Source organism: Chelonoidis abingdonii, chromosome 8 (assembly GCF_003597395.2).
Source record: "Chelonoidis abingdonii isolate Lonesome George chromosome 8, CheloAbing_2.0, whole genome shotgun sequence".
NCBI classification, from domain to species: Eukaryota; Metazoa; Chordata; order Testudines; family Testudinidae; genus Chelonoidis; species Chelonoidis abingdonii.
The window spans coordinates 46529232-46553698 of record NC_133776.1 but is presented as its reverse complement, the minus strand read 5'-3'; the positions used below and the strand labels follow the sequence as shown (position 1 = coordinate 46553698).

The window sequence follows — 24467 nt, the reverse complement described above, 5'->3', positions numbered from 1 at the left end:
CTCCTCCTCCCCTGCGGCTGAAAGCAGATCCCATCCCTCCCCTCCCGCACAGTGACGAAAGGCTGCACATTCTGGTGTGAACTCTGGCAGAAATCTGGGGAGGTGGACATGTGACCCTGCATGCCACCCCACATGCTGTCTCAGGAAGACGTGGCAGCAGGTACCAGAAGAGGTGGGTCCATCCTGGGGGCCCAGCCTGGCATAGAGGACAGAGAGCATCGGGCACGGAGAGTCGGATCGGTCAGTCACCCCCGCCCCCCAGTGTGAGAGAAGTGTATGGGAGTGTGTGTGTCACATCTCCCCGTGTGTGTGTATGTGGGAGGGTAGGGGTTGTGTGTGTCACCCTTTCCTATGTGAAACCTAAAGCCTTAAACATAAGAAGGTAAATAAAAAGAATCCAACTACACCAGGGGTGGGCAAACCTTTTGGCCTGAGGGCCACATCTGGGTATGGAAATTGTATGGTGGGCCATGAATGCTCACGAAATTGGTGTTGGGGTGCAGGAGGGGGTGAGGACTCTGGCTGGGGGTGCGAGCTCTGGAGTGGGGCCAGAAATGAGGAGTTCAGGGTGCAGGAGGCATGAGTGAAGGTCTCTGGGGGCGGACCCAGCGATTAACACTGACCTGCAGGCTGGGTGGCTCTCTGAGGTGAATTGGGGTGGAGGTGGCACTCCCTCCCTATGCCCAGCGCCTGCAGCTGGAGTCTGTAACTGGTTATCACCTTTGAAAAGCAAAAAACCCCAGCCCTCCTTCTGCCATAAGGAAAGCCTGCCACAACCCCAGCCCCCAACCACAAGGCACCTGCACAACCTCCACCCCTTCAATGGCCACTTATGATATCTAGAGAGATAACACGTCTAGATAAGATTGGTAACATCATCTCTTACTTAAACTGCGAAAGTGGGAAAACTGCAGCATCTTTAGCTGGACACAGAAACTTTTAGCATCCAATAGCCCAGTGTATTGTGATAATAATGAAAATGTTTAGATCCACATAAAAAACATAGCAGATTAAATTATTTTCTGGGCAACTGGCAAATCCATTTTAAAAATGGCCTGGCCGATCAAATACCAGCCAGGTGGTAACCCTATTCACGAGGCCCTGGGAAATCACCCTGCTTGCCACTCCCTAACACTAGCCCTGAGCATGACTCTCCCAGTGCTCTGTGGGTGGGTGTGCACAGTCCCCCAGCACACTGTATCGCACCCCCTTTGGGTCCATGCTCCACAATTCAGCCTCCCAGCAGTACGTTCCTGCCCTTGCAGGTGTCCTTCTTGGCTTTTCCCAGATATCTCAGGCCTGTGGAGATGGGAAGTCTCCTTCCTCTGCCTGCAAGCAGAGCTGGGCCAGAGTTAAAAAGGAGTTCCACAGCCAGCCATGATGGCTCCAGCACAGGACAGGGAAGTAGCAGCAGAGGGGCTGGCTGCAGAGGAAGGCTGGGTAGGAGGGAGCTGGAAAGAGACTTGCCCTGTTGCCGGCAGGGATCCAGCAGTAGCGGTGGTAGTAGGTCTCAGGACAAGAAGCTGGTGTGGAGATCCCAACAAGATTCCTCTGTTATTGCCCCGTACCACACTGCTCTTAGGAGTGGGTTAGGAACTGCTTGGGTCAGTCACTGTAGCCAGTACAGAAGCCGTGCCTTTATTTTTGGCAGTCCTATCCATTAGACTGAATATTAATGGTGGAAACCCACCGAAGGCTAGAGCCTGGAGATCTGAGCACGTGTAGCGCCCGCCAGTGTGCTGCTGGACCTGTAGAGGGCTGGTGTGCCACAGCTCTCACAGCAACCCTGCTGTGGGATCAGTTACAATACTCAGTTTTCCCACTGGTAAAAGGTGGGGAATGTGGCTGTGAAAACCTGACAAAATGAACACAGGTACAACAAACATATAAACATCAATTTACTCTTTAGGAAACAGCACGTTAGAAAACAGCATTCAAAAGCAGCACAAAATGTACCCTTGGAATTACAAATGCTACTCAAATAAGTTCAAAATATTGATCCAGACAGGGCTCAGATTTTTTGGTACAATTCTAATCAGTGATTTTTTAGAAGATGATGTTTGCCCAGAAGAACATCAAGGGTGGATAACTTTTCAAAAACAAGTTAGCAATTTTTCCACTGTGGATGCTGTTCCATATGGTCTTGTTCTTGAGCCCCTTTGTTTTATTGTATTTGAACCTGTCACGGAGTGTGGGGGAGTCTGGTCCTGCTCTCCCATTCCCCACACAGACAGCCTCTACTCCGTCACAGAACCATATACACGCAAGGCAAGTATAAGAGTATCCAAATGACACATACAGCACTTATGGCAAGTTATTAATACAGTGATATAAGTTCATTCAAATTACAGAGACACAAAAAACTTCATTTGAAAAAGTCTGAGTTTTTTTTAATTAGATAAGACAGTACGTTTTGTAAATATCAGTTTTGTTTTTACAGATGACTGCTCCCTGGAATGCATTCACATACAGGTTTGCTGTAACATGCAAGTAAGCAAATATATATAACTTCATTATGCAGCTGAATACCACTGCATTCTACTTTTACACAATCGCTCTGCCTAGCGAATCTGTGCAGTTCTTTTCATGCAGAAAATATATATACAGAGGACAGTTGTCAGACACATCCCTTGTGCACCGTAATACAAACTCACATTTTCTTGTGTGCTGCTCATTTAGCTAACTCACAGTCATAGCAATGTGAGCCTTTGTCTTTCCATAAGGGACAAGAAAGGTGCTCTCTGATTACTGGGCCACCAGCTTCATTGCGCCTTTCTCTTTGTATTACAGCATCTACCATTAGCCCTGGTTTTGCAAGGTTCTGAGTGCTCTCAACTACCATTAAAGACCCACTGAAGGAATTTTAGGGTGTTCAGCACTTTCTTGCATTAGGCTTATTAGTATTACACCTTATATTGAATGCTGTGTCCAGTTTTCAATGTTTTTAATGTTCAGGCATGGGAGAATTTGCAGTCTCCCATCCATGTGCGTGAGATTTGCATGTTTAGCTCCTCATTACCATTAATAGATGTATACGTTCATGTTAGTATTACAGTGAATTGTTGATGTAAATCCTCCATAAATGAATGAGAAAATGCTTACCACTAAAGCCATTCAAATACTCTTAACATGATTAGACTTTAAGGCTTCAGTTCTGAGAAATGCTAAACATCCTCAATGCTCATTCACTTTCAGTGCGATTTTTGAGTGCTCAGGACCTCACAGGATGGAGCTGCAGGCCAAGTGATAGCAAATATACTAGGGCTGTCAAGTGATTAAAAAAATTAATTGTGATTAATCATGCTGTTAACAATAGAATAACTTTTATTTTAAACATTTTTGATGTTTTCTACATTTTCAAATATATTAATTTAAATTACAACACAGAATACAATGTGTATAGTGCTCACTTTATTTTTTATTTTATTTACTTTTGTTACAAATATTTGCACTGTAAAAGAAAAAAAATTTCAATTCACTTCATACAAGTACTGTAATGCAATCTCTTTATCATGAAAGTTGAACATACAAATGTAGAACTATGTACAAAAAAACCTACATTCAAAAATAAAACAGTAAAACTTTAGAACTTACAAGTCCACTCAGTCCTACTTCTTGGCCAGCCAATCACTCAGCCAAAGAAGGTTGGTTACAATTTGCAGAAGATAATGCTGCCTGCTTCTTGTTTACAATGTCACCTGAAAGTGAAAACAGGCATTCACATGGCACTGTTGTAGCAGGCATTGCAAGATAGTTATGTGCTAGATGTGCTAAAGATTCATATGTACCTTCGTGCTTCAACCACCATTCCAGAGGACTTCATCAGCTTCCATGCTGATGAGGGGTTCTGCTTGATAACAATACAAAGAAGTGCGGACAAACGCATGTTCATTTTCATCATCTGAGTCAGATGCCACCAGCAGAAGGTTCATTTTCATTTTTGGTGGTTTGGGTTCTATAGTTTCCACCTCAGAGTATTGCTCTTTTAAGACTTCCAAAATCATTCTCCGCACCTCATCCCTCTCAGATTTTGGATGGCACTTAAACCCTGTGTGAAGTGCAGGGGCAGCTCCAGGAACCAGCACGCCACGTGGGGGCGCTCTGCTGGTCACCGTGAGGGCGGCAGGCAGTTTGCCTTTGGCAGCATGCCTGCGGAGGGTCCGCTGGTCCCGCGGCTTCAGTGGACCTCCCATAGGCATGCTACCAAATCCGCGGGACCGGGGACCTCCCGCAGGCAAGCCGCTGAAGGCAGCCTGCCTGCTGTGCTTGGGGCAGCAAAATACCTAGAGCCGCCCCATGTCAAGTGCTGTAGCTATTTTTAGAAATCTCACATCGGTACCTTCTTTGCATTTTGTCACATCTGCTGTGAAAGTGTTCTTAAAACGAACGTGTGCTAGGTCATCATCTGAGACTGCTATAGCATGAAATATATGCAAAATGTGGGTAAAACAGAGCAGGAGATATACAATTCTCTCCCCAAGGAGTACAGTCACAAATTTAATTGATGCATCATTTTTTTAATGAGCATCATCAGCATGGAAGCATGTCCTCTGGAATGGTGGCCGAACCATGAAGGAGCGTACGAATGATTAGCATATCTGGCATGTAAATACTTTGCAACGCCACTACAAAAGTGCCATGCAAATGCCTGTTCTCACTTTCAGGTGATATTGTAAATAAGAAGCAGGCAGCAATATCTCCTGTCACCGTAAACAAACTTGTTTGTCTTAGCAATTGGCAGAATAAGAAATAGGACTGAGTGGACTTGTAGGTGCTAAAGTTTTACACTGTTTTGTTTTTGAGTGCAGTTATGTAACCAAAAAAAATCTGCATTTGTAAGTTACACTTTCACAACAAAGAGATTGCACTTCAGTACATGTATGAGGTGAATTGAAAAATACTATTTCTTTTGTTTATCATTTTTATAGTGCATATATTTGTAATAAAAAATAATAATATAAAGTGAGCAGTGTACACTTTGTATTATGTGTTGTAATTGAAATCAATTTTGAAAATGTAGAAAAACATCCAAAATATTTAATAAATTTCAGTCGGTGTTCTATTGCTATATGTGCGATTAATCGTGTTTAATTTTTTAAATTGTGATTAATTTTTTTGAGTTAATCGCGTGAGTTAACTGCAATTAATTGACAGCCTTAAATATATATATTAAATTAGTGGAAGTGTGAACGTTCAGCTGGTCTCTGCACTCTTGCCCATTTGGCCCTATATGATTCTGAGACAATAGAGTGGCACAGTTGGCGAGAGTCTTATACAGTGAAACCTAACAATTCTCCAGCAGTTAACTCTTAATCATTATTTTGTGTTCAACTCTGAAGGGAAATTTCTATTGAGTCGTACAGCTCTCTATTAAAATGTTGCTTTTATTTCTAAAGCTACCATATTTATGTGGATCTGTATGCACATTCCAAATATCAGATGCAAAAGTAACTTGAGATATGCAGTATTTCAACTTAGAAAAGCATTTTTGCCCAAATTCTCATTTGGCTCTGAAAGGCACATATGTACATATGGTTTCTGAGAGCAGAATTTGATTCACAAAGTCTATTTTACAGCACCTCCAAGAATTGTAATATGCCTTATTAAAGTATATTCTCCTTCATTTTCCCTGTCTGATCCTTTGCCATTTTTCTGTATGCAGAACTCCCATTGACTTTAATGGGAGTTCCACAATTAGAAAGATGGGAAAAGGCCTGTGTGTATAAACTTGGATTTCCAATTTATGCTCCCTTACACAGTATCCAAGTCTTAATTTCTTGATTTGCCTCCTTCAAAGAAGAATTAAAAATCTTTTTTTAATTAAAATGTAAGTGTAATTAACATGGCACTTAAAAATGTACTAGGCATTTATAGTAGTTGGATTGGAAAATGAGTCTCTGCTAATTGACTAGTTTATAAAAACACCTACTACCAGATATAGTACTTGCTACATAGGGTTTCATAGGGTTTCATAGGGTTGGGATGAAGGTTTCTTTGACTAGGGTAAATTGAGACTTGCTCCTCTCAAGTGTTTTGACATGCACTGCCTCCCAGTGGTCAGAAAACTTCCCTCTTCCCAGGCACAGCTGCAAAACTTTAGGAAATTATCCAGTTCCCATGTGTAGAGCCCTGCAAATCTGCAGATATCGGTGGACTATTTTTGCAGATCGCGGATTGGATGCAGTTACAAATGTTGTGTCTGTGCAAGGCTCTACCCATGTGGCTTGCACCTAGGAATTAACTAGTTTCCTATGGATTAAATTATATTAACTGGTATTCTGCCATCTGAAAACCTTATGTGCCAGATAACTACTGTGTGCAAAAGCACACGCACTTCTACCCAGAGAAGAGATTGAAGGAAAAGGGCTGCATTATGCTTGTGCTAAAGACCATATTGTAGAGAAGGAAATAAATAAAACTGATAAGTGTTCGCTATTGTTGAATAATGAATTTTTAGTGCTGGAAAATGGTGTGTAAAGTAAATAAATAAAATGATGTTGAAAAGAGGCCATACATAACATAGGATTCAAGTGATTTTAATATGCAATGTAGAATATGGTAACTAAAATATAATACATAAAGCATAATACTATACATCAGTTATGAAAGATATAAGAAAAAAAGTTAGCAAAATATGGTAGTCATAGCATATAAATGTATATAGCTTAATTACATTCAATCATAAGTACTGAAGTATTCAACAACACTGTAGTCCATGGTTTAGAAACAATGTGCATTTCAGATTTTCCATTGCAAAATCCATTCTTCAGCTGAACAACTTTGCAGAGAATCTTCTGTTTATATGTGGCATCCATGCACACTTTTCCCTGCCAAAGCTACCACCAGTACTTTTTCCTTTCCCATAGCAGGGGATATGTCAATGTTTCTATATTTTTTTTACTGTTTTTAAATGTGCCTCAATCTAATTTCAACTTTGCTATGCATCTGTAAACCAATGTTCACCTACCAATGACCTTGTAACTTAGCAAGAGCAATAACAGAGAAGATAAATACCAAATGTGAGGCAGGCCAAAATATGACCTTTTCACATATTCACGATACCCACCCATCCCTTTTAATAACCCAGTCTTCTGAGGGACACTTACCTTGCATGCACATGTCTAAAATTTCTGACTGCATCACTTCCACCGCATGTTCTTAGTATTATGTAGTTAAGGGTCAATTTTGTTTGGTGATGAGTGCTCTCATCATTCACAGAAGCTGAGGATGTTCAGCTCAGCATGTGGTCAGGTCCTTTGCCTCACTGGCTAAACAATCTGATAACAAGCAAAATGAAAACAGTGGGTGGAGCACGCTATGCTGTAGAGACCTTGTAGAGAGACAAGGTGGGTTAGGTAATGCTAGTGGGGGAGTGGTACTATATGTAAAAGAAAGCATAGGATCAAATGAAGTAAAAATCTTAAATGAACCAAACTGTACCATAGAATCTCTACGGATAGTAATTCCATGCTCAAATAATAAGAATATAGCAGCAGCGATATACTACTGACCACCTGACCAGGACGGTGATAGTGACTGTGAAATGCTCAGTGAGATTAGAGAGGCTATTAAAATAAAAAACTCAGTAATAATGGGGTATTTCAACTATCCCCATATTGACTGGGTACGTGTCATCTCAGGACGGGATGCAGAGAGAAAGTTTTTTGATACCTTAAATGACTGCTTCTTGGAGTGGTTAGTCCTGGAACCCACAAGAGGAGAGGCAATTCTTGATTTAGTCCTCAATGGATCACAGGATCAGGTCTAAGAGGTGAATATAGCTGGACCGCTTGGTTATAGTGACATCGCTATGACGGAGAAAACACCACAGCAGCCCAACACTGTAGCATTTAATTTCAGAAAGGGGAACTACACAAAAATGAGGGGGTTAGTTAAACAGAAATTAAAAGGTATAGCAGCAAAAGTAAAATCCCTGCAAGCTGCATAGAAACTTTTTAAAGACACCATAATAGAGGCTCAACTTAAATGTATACCCCAAATTAAAAAAACACAGTAAGAGAACCAAAAAAGAGCCACCATGGCTAAACAACAAAGTAAAAGAAGCAGTGAGAGGCAAAAAAGCATCCTTTAAAAAGTGGAAGTTTAATCCTAGTGAGGAAAACAGAAAGAAGCATAAACTCTGGCAAATGAAGTGTAAAAATATAATTAGGAAGACCAAAAAAGAATTTGAAGAACAGCTCGCCAAAGGCTCAATAAGGAATAGCAAAAAAACCTTTAAGTACGTCAGAAGCAGAAAGCCTGCTAAACATGCCACTGGACGATCAAGATGATAAAGGAGCACTCAAGCACTCAAGGATGAATTCTTTGCATAGGTCTTCATGGTTGAGGATGTGAGGGAGATTCCCAAACCTGAGTCATTCTTTTTAGGTGACAAATCTGAGGAACTGTCCCAGACTGAGGTGTCATTAGAGGAGGTTTTGGAACAAATTGATAAACTAAAGAGTAATAAATCACCAGGACTAGATGGTATTCTCCCAAGAGTTCTGAAGGAACTCTAATGTGAAATTGCAGAACTACTAATTGTAGTCTGTAACCTATCATTTAAATCAGCTTCTGTACCAAATGACTGGAGGATAGCTAATGTGATGCCAATTTTTAAAAAGGGCTCCAGAGGTGATCCTGCCAATTACAGCCAGTAAGCTTGACTTCAGTACCGGGCAAACTGTTTGAAACTATAGTGAAGAACACAATTGTTAGAAACATAGATGAACATAACTGTTGGGGAAGAGTCAACATGGCTTATATAAAGGAAAATCATGCCTCTCCAATCTACCAGAATTCTTTGAGGGGGTCAACAAGCATGTGGACAAGGGGGATCCAGTGGATTAGTTATGTACTTTATTTTCAGATGCCTTGACAAGGTCTCTCACCAAAGGGTCTTAAGCGAAATAAGCTGCATAGATAAACAGGGAAGGTCCTCTTATGGATCGGTAACTGGTTAAAAGATAGGAAAACAAAAGGTAGGAATAAATGGTCAGTTTCAGAATGGAGAGAGATAAGTAGTGACATCTCCCAGGGGTCTGTACTGGGACCAGTCCTATTCAACATATTCAAAATGATCTGGAAAGTGGTAACAGTGAGGTGGCAAAATTTGCAGATGATACAAAGCTTTACTCCAAGATTAGTTAAATCCCAGGCAGACTGCGAAGACCTACAAAAGGATTTCTCAAAACTGGGTTACTAGGCAACAAAATGGCAGATGAAATTCAATGTTGATAAATGCAAAGGAATACACATTGGAAATCATAATCCCAAAAATGATGTGGTCTAAATTAGCTGTTACTACTCAAGAAAGAGATCTTGAAGTCATTATGGATAGTTCTCTGAAAACATCCACTCAATGTGCAGTGAAAGTCAAAAAAGCAAACACAATGTTGGGAATCATTATGAAAGAGATATAAAATAAGATAGATAATATCATATTGCCTCTATATAAATCTACAGTATGCCCACATCTTGAATACTGCATGCAGATGTGGTCGTCCAATCTCAAAAAAGATATATTTAACTTGGAAAAGGTTCAGAAAAGGGCAACAAAAATTATTAGAGATATGGAATGGCTTCCATATGAGGAGAGATTAATAAAACTGGGACTTTTCATCTTGGAAAAGAGATGACTAAGGGGGGATATGATAGGGCTCTATAAAATCATGACTGGATAAAGTAAATAAGGAAGTATTATTTACTCCTTTTCATAACACATGAACTAGGGGGTCACCAAATGAAATTAATAGGCAACCGGTTTAAAACAAACAAAAGAAAGTGTTTATTCACACAATGCACAATCAATCTGTGAAACTCTTTCCAGAGGATGTTGTGAAGGCCAAGAATATAACAGGGTTCAAAAAAAAACTAGATACATTCATGGAGGATAGGTCCATCGATGGCTATTAGCCAGGATGGACAGGAATGGTATCCCTAGCCTCTGTTTGCCAGAAGCTGGGAATGGGCAACAGGGGATGGATCACTTGATGATAACCTGTTCTGTTCATTCTCTCTGGGGCACCTGGCATTGGCCATTGTCAGAAGACAGTATACTGGGATAGATGGACCTTTGGTCTGACCCAATATGGCCATTCTTATGTCTTATGTTCTTTTATTGGACCAACTTCTGTTGGTGAGAGACAAGCTTTCAAACTACACAGAGCTCTCCTTCAGACCAGAAGCTCTGTGTAGCTTGAAAGTTCATCTCTTTACTTTACCCACCTCTCTAACACACTGGGACCAACATGGCCATGACAACACTGCTAACATCATGTAGATTTTTTCACATTTTACATTGTTTGGCTTAAACAGGAATGTAGCATGGTAAATCTGTGTTCAGGTTGCTGAGCCTTGCTTGGTGTAGCAGGACCATTCATTCTATTAAAGTAGGAATTTGCCCTCCCAAGAGCTTCTGCTCGCTACCACCTCTGCATAACAGACGCCCTCTCCAGTCCAGCACAGCACTCATGGTCTTTTGTATTGTGAATATAATATTTTGTTAGAACATAAAATATTTTGACATCACTTTCAGATTAAAAATGTTTTTACTTGAGATATAAAATTCTAAGGGCGGGCCCTTAAGACATAATCTATCTCTCACTAACTTTATTTTTTATCTTATTTTTAACACTTTAAATTTTCATCATTGGTATGAGCAGTCACAACTCCTTTGAAACCAATTGGGTTGTGCCCATTCACACAAGTGAGCTGAATTTGGCACAGTGTTCTAGTTTTTTGCCAACCCTCAGAACTCCACTGAGAATTTTATCTGGAGACACCTATTCTTTAAAGGTGATCTTTAGAGGAAAGAGCTAGTGGTACCCTGGTGCCCCTTTTTGACTTGTTTATGATGCACCAAGAAGCCCTGGAAGGTGTGGGCCTTTTAAAAACAACCTTTTTTTCAGCATGTCTCACATTAGAAATTTGCATCATGCATGCCCTGTTTTTCTTGGAATTGTCTGGAAAGCTAGTAGTGTCAGTGATTTTAAGGCAATGAAACCTGATCATTTTGATGGAAGGGGTGATTTTTTTATTCAGGCTACAGTGTTTAAACACTATTTAACTCAGGTGCGCTATGACCTTGGGAGAAAAGATCTCTGTTAAAGTTTCAATAGCTGAGTGCACAGAACTCACAGTGAATTCTGCAACAAAAGTAGGAATAAGAATGCTTGCTATTTCTAGGAGAAAAAAAAATAAAAAAACAAAATACAAAATTTCTTTCATGGCTTCTGAAACCAAAAATGGAGTATAGTAGAACCCCATTACTTTTGGAAAGGATGGTGCAGTGGTTACACCACTAGCCCAGGACTTGAGAAACCAAGGTTTGATTTCCTGCTCTGCCAGAGATGTTCTGTGTAAGCTTGGGTAAGTCACTTAGTCTCTCTATTCCCCACTGTAACATAGGCATAACTTTTCTTATCTCAGAGAGGATAAAGACTGTGAAGCACTTGGAAATCTATTAATGAAAAGCATTATTTTAGAGCTAGGTATTACTATTTTAATCTTTGCAGGTTGCCTTTAATTCTTAAGGAATTATTCATGTTTTATAGGCATATGCTCACCATAGACCTGTACTCCACTCCTTGCACAGTTTGGGTGTGCAAAGAATATAAGGCAAGGAACAATATACAGTACTTGGTTTCACTGAGCCACAAAAAAATGCATAGGGTTTAGATTATTAGGCTCCCTTCCTTCATCTTAGGTTTGACTCATTTAAAATTTAGTAGACCATCAAGATGTGTAGACTAAAGAGAAACACTAATGCATTACAGACTGAGAGACCTAAGTGGGAACCTGTTCCTTCAAAGCACATTGCAATTTAAAAAGAACATTCACATTATATGGGTTCAATTTGTCAGTACATCTGAAGCTTCAAATGCAAGGAAAATGAAGTATACACAATGTAACCAGTTTATCCTAGATACTTGCTGCTGAACCAGCGGGTGGCAGCTATGTTTGTTTGCCACCTGATTCAAGGAGGGCCATGAGAAGATTGAATGTTTTTTTAATGTTCAAAGAAAAAGATTGGATTTAATTATTTTTGATGGGGCATTCACCCCATGCAAGCCCTGGCATGGTTAATATTGGCAAGAGAAGACGGTTAGCCATAGGCTGCACCTGAAGGAGAGTTAGGACGCGATGAGGCTTAGTTTGGGGATGATGATCCCCTGTGCAGAAGCAGATGGGACCTGGGTTCCCTTACAATCCACTGTGGGAGTGTTGCACTGGGTATGGAGACTGCCTGAGACTGTGTGGACAGAAACCCTGGTGAGACCTCAGAAGGGGAAGATGATTGTGACTTAGCTGGAAGGCTAAGCCATGGAAGAGGCAGAGCAAGTGACACAGGCAATGGGCTGACTGACTGCAGGATGAGGCACCAACAATGGTGAGCTAATTCACCAGATGAGCCATGAGGTGGCACCAACAAGGAGTGAGTAGCATGACCCCATTACATACTTGTCCCCATTGAAAATTTCTGCACATCTCCCAACATTTGTGCAATTCCACTGAGGCTAGCAACTCTGAGATAATTTGCATAGACTGGTGGCTTGAATTTTCACTATCATATGTAATGCAGCACATCTGGTGGGGCTGCTGACAGCAGGAATCAAACTCGAGGACCTCTGGGTCTAAAAAGCACACCCTCTATACTGCCCAAGCTAAAAGGTTATAGCAGACTCATAAATCTCTGTGATCTAGCCATGGTGGGTGGGGAAGATGAGGGGAACCTTTGCTATGAGGAAGACCATTTGGGCAAAGTACAGGTGTGGGGGCAGGGAAAAAGCCTCCCAGATATTTTTAGTCCAGGCAGCTGGGGGGAGGGGCAAGAAGGCTCACACAAAGCTGGTGGGTGAGATGGGGAGGGAAAAAACCAAAGCAAGAGAAGAGCAAATACCAGTTAAAGAAACAAGTACTGCTTGGGTGTGACTCAAGAACCACTAAATGCCAACCAGCAGGGGGAAGCAGAAGGGTTACGGGCACCTCATGGGGCAGGTGTCTTCTCAAATGCAAGCCTGTGTCACTATGGTCATTAATATTGTTGTGAAATGTATGTACAGATGCTCTGTCAGGAATTGTACATATATACTGAAATTTTGTTTTTTAAGTCTGTATCAAGGTATTAGTCACCAGCAAAGGTGGAAAAAATGGTTTTGCTCTAGACAGGAGGTAAGCAATGTGTATCTCCGTCAGGATGTAAATTAAACATTCTAAGCTAATGCAATGGATGCCTCTTTATATATGAAGTCAAATGTTAAGAGAGATGAAATCAACAGGGAAGGCACACAGAGGAAAAAACAAGCCAGGGGGCAGGGGGCTATTCTGGCTAAGAGTAAAGATGGTGAACTTTGGGGGTATTGCTGAGAGGCAGAGAAGACAGCATGGTATCCTGCACCTAGGAAGTAAATGGACAGCATGCTTTCATTCATAAAAATGGACTCCTAGCCAACCTTGGTTGAAAATGCTGCAGAAGACTTTAAACAGGACATTAACCTGTTAGTTAAGCTTAGTCTCTAGAAAGCTGTTTTTGTTTTTATATGTAACTATGTATTTCCAATATTCTTACTCACTGTTACTTGAATCTTTGATAATAAACTTAATCATTTAATTGTAAATATATATCTGATGTTAAGCTGAGTATTGAACATGAGCTGAATCTCACAGGCTGGTGTGTTTTGTTCCTTTGGGAACAATGGATCTGGAATGTCTGTGAGTAGCCAGGGGTTGCATATCTCAGGGTAATGCTTCAAAAGGGGTTTGGGGATTGGAGGGCACCTATTGTTAACTTGCAAGGCAAAGTAAGGGTTGGCATAGCCCAGAGGCAAGTGCTTCAGTGGCTAACAGACTGGTGGTGTTCAGGAGCCAACACCCAGCTAAGCACAAGCAACTTTCCCTCACTTTGGAGTCAGGGGGTAACAAGATGACTCACAGTCCTGGGCACCCTGAGAATTGGTCTAGTCACTTCACCTCCCTGTGCCTCAGTTTACCCATCTGTAAAATGAGGATGATAAGATAATGATACTGACCTCCTTTGTAAAGCTTACATAAGAGCAAGCTGGTATTTATTATACATTTCTATTAATTCTAATTGCAGTATTGGCACTTTTCTACTACTATCACCTTGCTTTGTTCCTCTCTTCTGCTCCCTCCCACTTACCTAAGCCTAGAATCCCTGGGAAAAGGGGAGGGTCCATCATGTGTCACTTTGTGGAGAAATTCTGGCCGTGTGCTCTCATTGGCCATCAGTATTGCAAGGACAGTTTGGAAGTAAACAAAATGAAGAAAGAGGTCAGTTGAATAATTCTAAAAGAAAAGAGATCAGTTTTGTGAAGAACAGGTTCTTACACAACCTCTTCTGTTGAGCCATGTGTTTTATTATTTGATTAGCCCACAAATAGTGTGTCACTTTAGCATTGCTGAAGGGATGCCTGTGTGATTAATTGTTTGTGATTTTAGACTTTTTACGTTCTAAATTATCAATTCTTGGCAGCCTACCCTTACCTATATCTCAGCAGCAAAGGAGGGTCACAAATGTTCCTCTATACTTCAGAGGACAGGTTCTTTGTATCAAATGCTTTCATCCTGAAGATGACCTGTACTGGAAACCTTGGTGACCCTAGTGGGTGGGTTTTATTTCATGACTATCCATGAGAGACATTTTTGAAACCATATGCTATCTCTGGAACACTGAATTTCATTTCACAGGTCCCTGATCTCAGTGCCTTCTGTTGTTTTTGTACCAATTCAGATTCAGCAAAGTTTAGATAATACTCACTATGTTATCCACTTTTTAAAAAATCTCTCTACAGTACTTGACTGACAGCTGCAAATGTGCAAGCAAAGGGTAATCACGTCTCATGCTTCAAGGTGTAAAATGACTGCTTGTGGAAGTCAGGAAAGAATCCTCTTCCTTCACCTCATTCTCCACCCCATATTACAACATAGAAATCTGTATGAATTATGGATGATTTTTTTTTCCCCTTCCATAAAGCATCAGATGTCAAACCCTATTTGAAGCAGGATATCGGACTAGATGATCTAATGTTCTTTTCGTAGACTGTAAGGCCAGAAGGAACCATTAGATCACCAGTCCAATCTATAGTCCGTAGAACTTCTGTGTATCCAGTTTCAATCCAGTATAATCCTATGCCCTTCCAGTATGTGACAGTTTGCAATTAAGCACAAGTTAGAACTGTCTCGAAAATAATGGCTCTTGAGTTCAACCCACTTGAGAGGCTTCTTCACAGAAAATGAAAGTCCAGTTAGTGGTATATCTAACTGGGTTCTAAATTAGAAAAATAAGACTTTCTGGGATTAAATAAAACCACGGTTTCACACTTAAACAGGGTGTTTTTCTTAGAACAGAACAAGTAAAAACTTATTAATAATCATTCTCAAACACAACCCTCTATAACTAGGGTACACAGTAAACAAACTTCTTTGGAGAATATAGACCATTTTATACTTCCTGTTGTTATCATCTCCATATTTACAAAATGTTTTAAACCAAGTGGTAAATCTCAGCGTACAAACGTAGTCTGCATGATCAAGTTTAAGATGATTAATAAATGTTATTGTAATAGTTTAAGCACTTCTGTGAAGTTCAGTAGAAATTCACAATATTTACATTATCCAAAAGAATGAAAATTATCTAAACCAAGTTAATGCTGCTTCAGCACATATTTGCATTAAAAAAAAAATACTAGCATTTTTTGTTGCCTGAAAGACTTCATCATATGGTGCAATATGACAAAAGAGATTCATTTAATTACTCATTCATGTCATGGAACAACTTTCACCATAATTTCATTGCTATTTAAAAATGGAGCATGCTTATTGCCCATTTGCAAACCTGGATTCAAGGGTGTGTGTCATAAGCTCCAACAATATTTGTTAATAAGTAGGATGATTTTTCCCCTGTAGGGTCTCCACTGGGTCCTTTGGTGAGAAATCCTCGTTGCTTATGGCACCAGTTTGACCTCATTGTGACTTGCTTCATTTACACACACAGGTGGGAAACCATCATTATTTACAACTGGTTTCTTCAGTGTTGCACCTGAAATATAAGCAGAAAACATACTGAGTTTTCATTTTATATTGCTTCTAAATACAAAACTAAAATAAGCTGTGTTTAGTGTGCATTTTTATTGGCATTCTCATTTTATTATACAAGTTGAAAGAATAAATGCAGTAGTGCGGCTAGAAAAACAAGAATAGAAATTGGCTGCAAATAGCAACATGGTCAGAAACATCTCCTGTTCATTGTGACTTTTTTTTTAAACAGTGCAATTGATGTTGCACTGATATAGTAATACTGCCCTCAGCACTGAAATCCAGCCCCTTCTGCTTGGCACACTGCAACACTGCCTAGCATTGGAGAACAACTAGTGACAGATACCACAATAGCGGGAGAATGCAAAGATGCTCTGGAAATGCCATAGTGGAAAATGGGCTGCCTTCTCCTCTGTGGAGATGACAAAGGGCTGTGTAAGCAACAGGACTTCCCCTTCCAAGAAGATGACTGCTGGTAAATGTCAGTGCTACATGTTGAAGTGGGCAGTTGTTTGGGCTGGGGCATATGGTGTTTCTGACTTTTGAATCCTTGGGAACTGATGTATTGGTATTAGTCCCCCAAATCTCCCCAGGCTGTGTAGGCTGCCTCCAGAGAGACCCAGCTGCTCCTCAGAATTATTCCATGAACTTCTTTCCTCATTACCAAGTGCTATGAGGCATGCATGTGCAGTGACCAATGGGAAGTCAGCAGTGTGTGTTCCATCCCAGCAGACTCTTGTAGAGGGATGCGGCTTGCTGGCAGGGCACCTCCTGCAGGTCCTCTGGGGAACTGGCTCTTCCAGCCTGGAGTGTCCTTTGCAGGACGGTGTCTTGCCTGTTGCTGGCCCCCATGTCCTTCCCAGACCACATTGCCCTTTGTCCAGGCATTCTGCCCCCCAGCAGCAACTCCCAATCAGGGTCTCCCCACCTAGGGGAACCCTCAACCCCCACCTTGCCTCAGTGGCTACTGCCAGTCATCATCTAACCCAAAGGTAGGCAACCTATGGCACAGATGCCGAAGGCAGCATGCAAGCTGATTTTCAGTGGCACTCACACTGCCCAGGTCCTGGCCACCAGTCCAGGGGGCTCTGCATTTTAATTTAATTTTAAATGAAGCTTCTTAAACATTTTAAGAACCTTATTTACTTTACATTCAGCAATAGTTTAGTTATATATTATAGACTTATAGGAAGAGACCTTCTAAAAACGTTAAAATGCATTACTGGCACGCAAAACCTTAAATAAGAGTGAATAAATGAAGATTCAGCACATCTCTTCTGAAAGGTTGCCGACCCCTGATCTAGCCCCTGCTCCCTGGGGCAGACTGCAGTCTATAAACCACTCATTATCGCCAAGGGGGTGTTGGACCTGCTGCCCCTGCTTATCTCTGGGCTGCCCCTCTGCAGGCCCAGTACCCTTTGTAGGCCCTTAACTAGGCTTGCAGCCTGGGGTTTTTGTTAGGCTGGTGCTCCCCAGCTCCCTCTGCCCTTCCCCAGCACTGCTCCATCCTAGGTACCCTTCTCAGGTTCCCAGGCAGCCAGATCCTCTCTCTCAAGAAAGCTAAAGAGAGTGTGTGCCTTCCTGCTGGCCCACCACCCTCTTTTAAGGGCCAGCTGGGCCCTGCTTGCACTGGCTGCAGCTATGGCTGCTTTCTAAATCAGCCCAGCTTTTCCCCAGCCACAGGCCTCTCCCAAGGCTGTTTTAAGCCCTTCAAGGCAAGGCAGGGTGACCACCCCACCACAACCCTATACCGAGTTGGCCAGGAAGCAGGTGGCTTTGTGTAGAACTAAGCAGAGAGTGGCCAGGATGCTCTGTTTCCACTTAAAATGTACAAGCATAATTTCCCACCGTACAGCACACACAACACCGCTTAATGCTGTAGTGATTGGGGTGGGAGATTGAGTTAACCCCCACCACCTCTCCTATAGCACTCTTGGTCTAGGTGGACAGATGAGTGGAGGACAAAATACTGATGAGGACAGGAACAATTGGACTTCTGAAGAGAGGTAGAGGGACAAATCCCCCTTTAGCTACTGGGTGTGGAGATTAGACCTATCCATAATCTTCTCAAAATGCCAGATGAGGTATAGGTATTTTAGCCATCCTTCAGCCATACCAAAGTGGCATCATTGGCCATTGTACATTCTCTCACAAGCCACTATCTTATCTCATCTTCCATTTGGCAGGGGATTCTGTGAAGAGATGGAGGATGGCTGGGCCTGGGGGGAGACCTCAGTTGATTCAATGAAGTATCGAAACTTCTGAATGTTTATCCAAGCCCCAGCCTTTATGAAATTCCTCCGTCACTGTATGTTTTTACAGCATATTTGCCTGGTTTTGTGTTTGCTCTGGTGCTGGGTTTCCATTATTTTTTTCACTTTTTATTCCCTTGGTAGCCCTAGAATTGGAACAAAACTTAATGAAAAGGGGATAGACCTGTTACTTCAGCTTGAATCCACAACTGAGCAGGGAAAATTCTAAGTATAAAAAGATTTCCTATTTCTATAGGATGTGATGGTGCTTATTAAATCTCAGGAAGTGTCACTGGTAGGAGAAGGGCTAATAAATTGAGTCCTCATTCTGGAACATGGCTGCCTGTCTCAGGCTTTTGGATGAATTCAAGCTATTGGGAGTACCTATTAAAATCTCAGAACTTGTGTGGTGCCTGGGCCATGGTTGCTACAAGCCCCATGGCCGAATGCACACCACGACAGTGAGAGAGAGATTGAATAGACCAGAAAAGGGAACACAGCCTGGGTAGGAAAAAGGGAAGCCAATCCTTGAATGCCATCATTGTCCAGGCCCACCTAAAGAGAAGGATATATTTTTTTCCTTATTTTAAAAAAATATATTTGATATTGTTGCTTTTCCCAATGATCTAGAGAAGCCTGGATATTAGCAGATGGCTGCGGGGTCACAGGAGAGATTATTCTCAAGCTTTCCATTTTCTGTGTGGGTAGATCTGTTTTTGAGGCTATGATGATTCAGATATCATTAAAATTGGCCAGTGTATATATATGTATACACCCTTCATGGCTCCCAGGGCCCTGGCTTATTTGGAGATTTGGCCCTTTGAGATATTTTTTAAGTGTAGAGGAGAATTTACAGCTTCCTTTTCCTCTTGTCACGTGTTAATCTTTCCATGTAGCAGGGAAAGGTATGGAAGGAAGTGTGGAATTATTCCCCTGGAGGGAGCCAGAAGATAACTTGTCAGGTATGTTGGGCTGGAGAAGAGAGATGTGGTGGGGGGGATTCCTTTGAAGGGAACGTCCACAGGGTTCCCACCTCTCTGAGCTCCGTGTGGTGAGTAATGTTCTTTTCTTGACTTTTACTAGCATGTCAAATTCATACATTTGGGACACACTGTCGTGACCCTTCTCAGTGGGGCAAAGAGTTATTCTTAGCCTTCCAGTGCATTGACACATGCCTATGATGCACCTCTGCATTGCTAACCTGCCAGGGTTTTTTAGGAGAGGGCACAAATGGCCTTACTGCTTGTGCTGCTGCTCATTACACAGATTGAAAGAGGTGAGGAATAGATATATTCCTGACTCCCCCCTGAGAACTGCTGTCAGAGCCAGGTGCCCATCCTAAATGGAGAGGGGTGCTAACCCGTGGCCAGTCTGTGCAGACTGCACACACATTGCAGCAACACTCATTCAGCGAAAGCAGTGACTTTGTGACATTCTGAAGCTTTTGCACTTTAGTTGTTGATTTGAACACTGTTTTCCAGGGATTACATGATAACGAATAAACCATCTGCACTATCCAGCACTTCAAAATTTAGTCCATTAACTGCTGGAACTGTTAAGAATTCATTGATGTGTGAATTATGCACAGCACACAAAGTCAAAAGTGCAAACCCTGCTTGTGAAACTCTGCCATCTAATGGCTGAAAAAGTGATTCATGCTCCATCTGTTTTTATTCACATTTCGTTTTGCAAACTGCTGGATATACATTTACAGTACATCTTTTGAGTTGTAGAGCCTTACTTGGACAATTGGTCCTTGCTGCAACACTCACATTTCCGACAGATGTTTTCCTGTGGGTTGCCTTTGTATGCCAAGATTGCTGGAGCTGAGCACACTGAATTAATGAATTCATCAAGTGAACGCTCGAGATCAACTCTCAGATTATTTCTGGCGAGTACAGACAACTTCTTAGCCATATTCCAGCCATTTCTACTAACTACAGAGGAGTGGCACCTGAAACTCCCAGAGTCAGTAACTTATTAGTGTTCCCAGAATAGAACTAAGTGATTTTGGTTGGAAAAGGGAACTTAAAAGCTGAAGGTATTCTTTAGCTATTTGAATTATTTTTTCTCTTGGACTTATTCTGCTGGGTTCTCAGGATATTGAATACTCATGCAGGTGCTTGTGTCAGACTGTGACCCTGTATAACACTCAGCAGTTCTATAAAGGACCAATGGCTAACCTGAACCCTACCCCCTGCCCACCAGCTCAGGTGGTGCTCCTCCAAGTCCAGTGGGAGCCATAAAGGAGTCCCTCTTTTTTTTTTCCCTCTAAGTCAGTCCAGACAAAGCCCCTCCTGTCTCCCCCTGGCTTTGCAGGTGCAGGAGTTGCATTATAAAACATCTTTGCTAATGTGTTTTAAGTGCAGCTGGAAGATATGCTAGCTTCTAATGTAGACAGGGTTTAACATCTTTATCATCATAGAACCATAGAGTTTAAGGCCAGAAGGAACAGATATAGTCACCTAGTTTGACCTGCATAATAAGCCAACATATTACCTGGTCACAGTTAATGCTACATGAGCAGTCAGAGCAATAGTAGCAGCCAGTGATCAACCAATGGGTTGCAGCAGGAGAAATGGAGGTGGTAGCTATCGGTATAGTTTCAGGCAGTTTGGTACTGAAGAAAGACTCCCGGAAAATCCTAATGTAATTGTAATTAATAAATACATGAGATCATAGCAGCTTGGAGGGCAATAGCTATAAAATGGTACCCAAAGGAAAAAGTGTAGTTTTGGAGCCTGTGTACTTTGTTAGGTGCCTTAAAGGTCTTTGGAATGGGGGTCCTATAAATTAAAATATCTTACAGCTTTCTGATTGTAAATGATTTCATGTGTACTGCGTCACAATCTCGGAGATTGCACCTTCTGCTCTGTGGATCTAAACATACTCTGTCAGTTTGGCTGTGGGGTTTGCAGGTTGTGCTGACCATCAGTCTGCATTAGCATTTACAGTGAATCTCACAGTCTCAAGGTCACTGACAGTCTAGAAATCGATTTTCAACCTCTCCATCCTATCTTCCTCAACCTGATTGTTTTTTTCCTATCTGTCTGTGTGAGAGAGTTGCTTGCACAAGCCTGTGTTTGTAAGATGGGACTAACTCGTATGCTCAAAGTCTTTGTCACTACAACTGAGTGAATGTGACTCAGTAAAACCTGCAATAAAATTATGGTAAATAATCTCTTCCCATATCTGTTTTAAACCTTACAGGTAATACTTGTACTTAATGTTGATGTGAGTGATGTCACTGCTGAGTTTTTTGCTATTTTGATGTGAATCGTATTAAATTTTAAGTGGTAACCCAGATTCTCCAATTTTCAATAAAATCAAGCCTAGAGGCAGTAATGTATTTAATGTTAAATACGACCTAACTACGTTTACAATGTCATGCCAGCTTGGATAATATTGGATAAGGCGTGTTTGGTTAAATGTGAAAATTAGGGTCAGCAGACATGACGGGCAATCAGTTATATGTGCCAAGCTGATAGAAGTCCATCTGAGGATAAGCTTCATAACCAAGCTCTCCCTGCTTCTCCCTGCTTTCTCAATCACTGTGGAAAATGTCACTATTCTGCCATTACTGATGCCCATAACCTGGACATCAACTTTGACTCAAGTGTTCCTCTAGGTCCTCACACCCAGACTTTTTCTTTTTCTCCATACCACGTTGAAGATATGGCCTTTCCTATCTATCTATCCACACACACCCCTACCTAAAATTCTCGTCCCGGCTCCCTTGTGTCTTGATTATTGAAACATCCTTTTCTGTGGCCTTGACAGATGCAGAATTGCCTTGCTTGTATCCATTCAGAATGCTACTGCAAATATTGCTTTCCTAGTCTGTTGCTTTGACCATATCACTCCTGGCTTGCCATCCCTCCATTGACAACTCCTTCTCTATCATGTCAGACATAAGTTGCTTATTTGTCTCCACTTTTCAAGGCCCTTCATGGCTTATCCCCACTGCATCTACCGTCTCTCATCCTCTATAAAAATGTTAAGTCCAGTCGGCTGATGTCAGCCTCCACTGCCCACTTGTTAAATTCACTTGTTAAACCTTTGTGCCTTCTCTCATGCTGCCCCTCTCATGCTGCCCCTCCTTCTTGGGAGGAGCTCCTCATAAATCTTTGCAAAATGAATTCATTGTTCTCCTTCAAATCCCTCCTTAAAACACTCTTTTGCTGTGAGGCCTACAAAAAACTGGACAACAGTTAGGGTCCTGGTGCACTAAGACCATAGGTGCTGACTCCATGGATGCTCTGGGACTGGAGCACCCACAGGGAAGAAAATGGTGAGTGCTGAGCACCCATCGGCAGCTCCCCTACCAGAATCTCCCCCTCCCAGCACCTACCACCTGCTGCAGATCAGCTGTTCTATGGTGTCAAGAGGCACTGGGGAAAGGGGGGAGGAGCAGGGGCACAGTTTGCTCCAGGTGAAGAAGGGATAGGGGCAGGGAAGAGGCAGGGTGGAAGCGGATCAGGGGTGGGACTTTGAGGGGAGGGGGTCGAGTGGGGATAGGGCCTGGGTGGAGCCAGGGGGCGCACCCCCTGGCAGATTAGAAACTTGATGCCTATGGCTAAGACCTCTGACTAATATGCTGACCAATACTGTCTCTCTGTTTCCCTGTACTTCTCCATCTATGTTTCTATATCCATCTGTGGTCTCTTTTTCTTATACTGAGATAATAAGTCCTGGGGGGTGTTCTTTGTTTGTATGGCACCTGTCACAATGGGGTCCTATCCGTGACTGGGACTCCTAAGGTGGTATAGTAATGCAAATAATATGTGAGATAGTCAAATAGGATAGGTGTGACTAGGATAATCTCTACTGCAGCATTTTTAAAAACCAAATCCATTGTAGGCCCTCTGGTTTGTTAGCCCGGATATTGTACTATACAAGGCTGTATCCATTTTTGCCTTTTCAGTACATTTATAAAGCCTCCATATAGACAAATTTATGTATGAATAGTTTTTTGTAAACATCAGAGGAACAGGCAATAGGAATGAAGTGCTGTAGTGCCCTGACCCATGCAGAAACCTTTGTCCAGCCCACTTTTCATTCTGGAACAGTTAATTTTAAGTTAACACTTTCACTCCCAGGTCAAATGAATTTCAGTCTGTTTCATTGACAAAGGTCAGGCAGCAAGAAATAAACCTGAAGAGAGACTGCAAGATAGTCCATATAATTTCACAGGCTGCATCTTTTAGCCATGAAGAAATAAGGCAATTCCCAAGGCTTCTGTCAGCATGGGAGCATGTGAAATTTTCAGAGGAAAAAATAAATTAGCACAATTTCAAATTCCCCAAACCTTTGCGGTTAACATGTTGGCCAGTAAGCATATGTATGATCTCACATTGATTGGGACTATCAGTTCCAATCAAACAACCTAAAGAAAGAATAAAGGGGGACGTGCTTTTCTATTTCTCCAGGACATGGGAGGGAAAGAGGGTCTATATCCTTCCAATGCTTCCCCTTCTGTCAATGGGAAGGCAAGCAAAGATGCCAGCAGCCCCCTGGTCACATTACCAATGGAGACAGTGATGAAGTGACTCATCCTCCAGTGCTCACCACCTATAGGGAAGCAGGATGAATAGATCAGCTCTGCCACTGCCTAAGAAGGATAGAAAGACCCCTTTGGCACCTCTGGGAAGAGACTGATATGGGATTTTTTGGGGCTCTTGCCCTTCCTTTCTTGTCAAGGTCATAGGGTATGATTACCTCAGGGTTCCTTAACCATGTTTATGACATAATGATGACTTCCATAGCAACCAACTGTGATGTCAGAGAGAATGATTGACTTCAAGAGGGAAATTAGCAGCGGAAGCTGATGAAAACTCTTTGGTAGCAAACCTCTGTTTTCCTTGCCAACACCCTACTAAAAAAAATAAAGAAAATGTAGCCTAGAGAAACATAGGATATTTTTAAAAGGTTCTGATGAAGTTTGAGCAGCGCTTTAAGAACTCTTCTCCTGAAGTAAAACTGAAGAGAACAGCTGGGAAGAGATTACAACATGTGGCCACCTCTGCCATCTAATAAAATTGCTAGAAATGCAGTGGGAATGTAGAGAGCTCCTGATTTGTCTTTACTAGCTCAGACTCTCAGTGCTGCCTTGGTTTTTTTTAAGCTTCTTCAAGATCTTCTTAGTTGTGCTCTTAGCTA

The 24467-nt window shown here is 41.8% G+C and overlaps 1 protein-coding gene across 2 annotated transcripts in view; it reads right to left on the bottom strand.

The window, feature by feature from the left end:
• Positions 1-5976: 5976 nt before the first annotated feature.
• Positions 5977-24467, bottom strand: part of AMER3 (APC membrane recruitment protein 3) — a 59052-nt gene continuing 40561 nt past the window's right edge. Inside the window, exons 3-4 of one of the 2 annotated variants that reach the window (XR_004371605.2) lie at positions 15857-16060; positions 5977-7277 (exon numbers count right to left, since the gene is read on the bottom strand). The gene's annotated coding sequence lies outside the window, so the exon portion shown is untranslated. Of the gene's footprint in view, positions 7278-9203; positions 16061-24467 lie in introns of those variants that run through there. The other variant, XM_032764797.2, reaches the window with a different exon arrangement.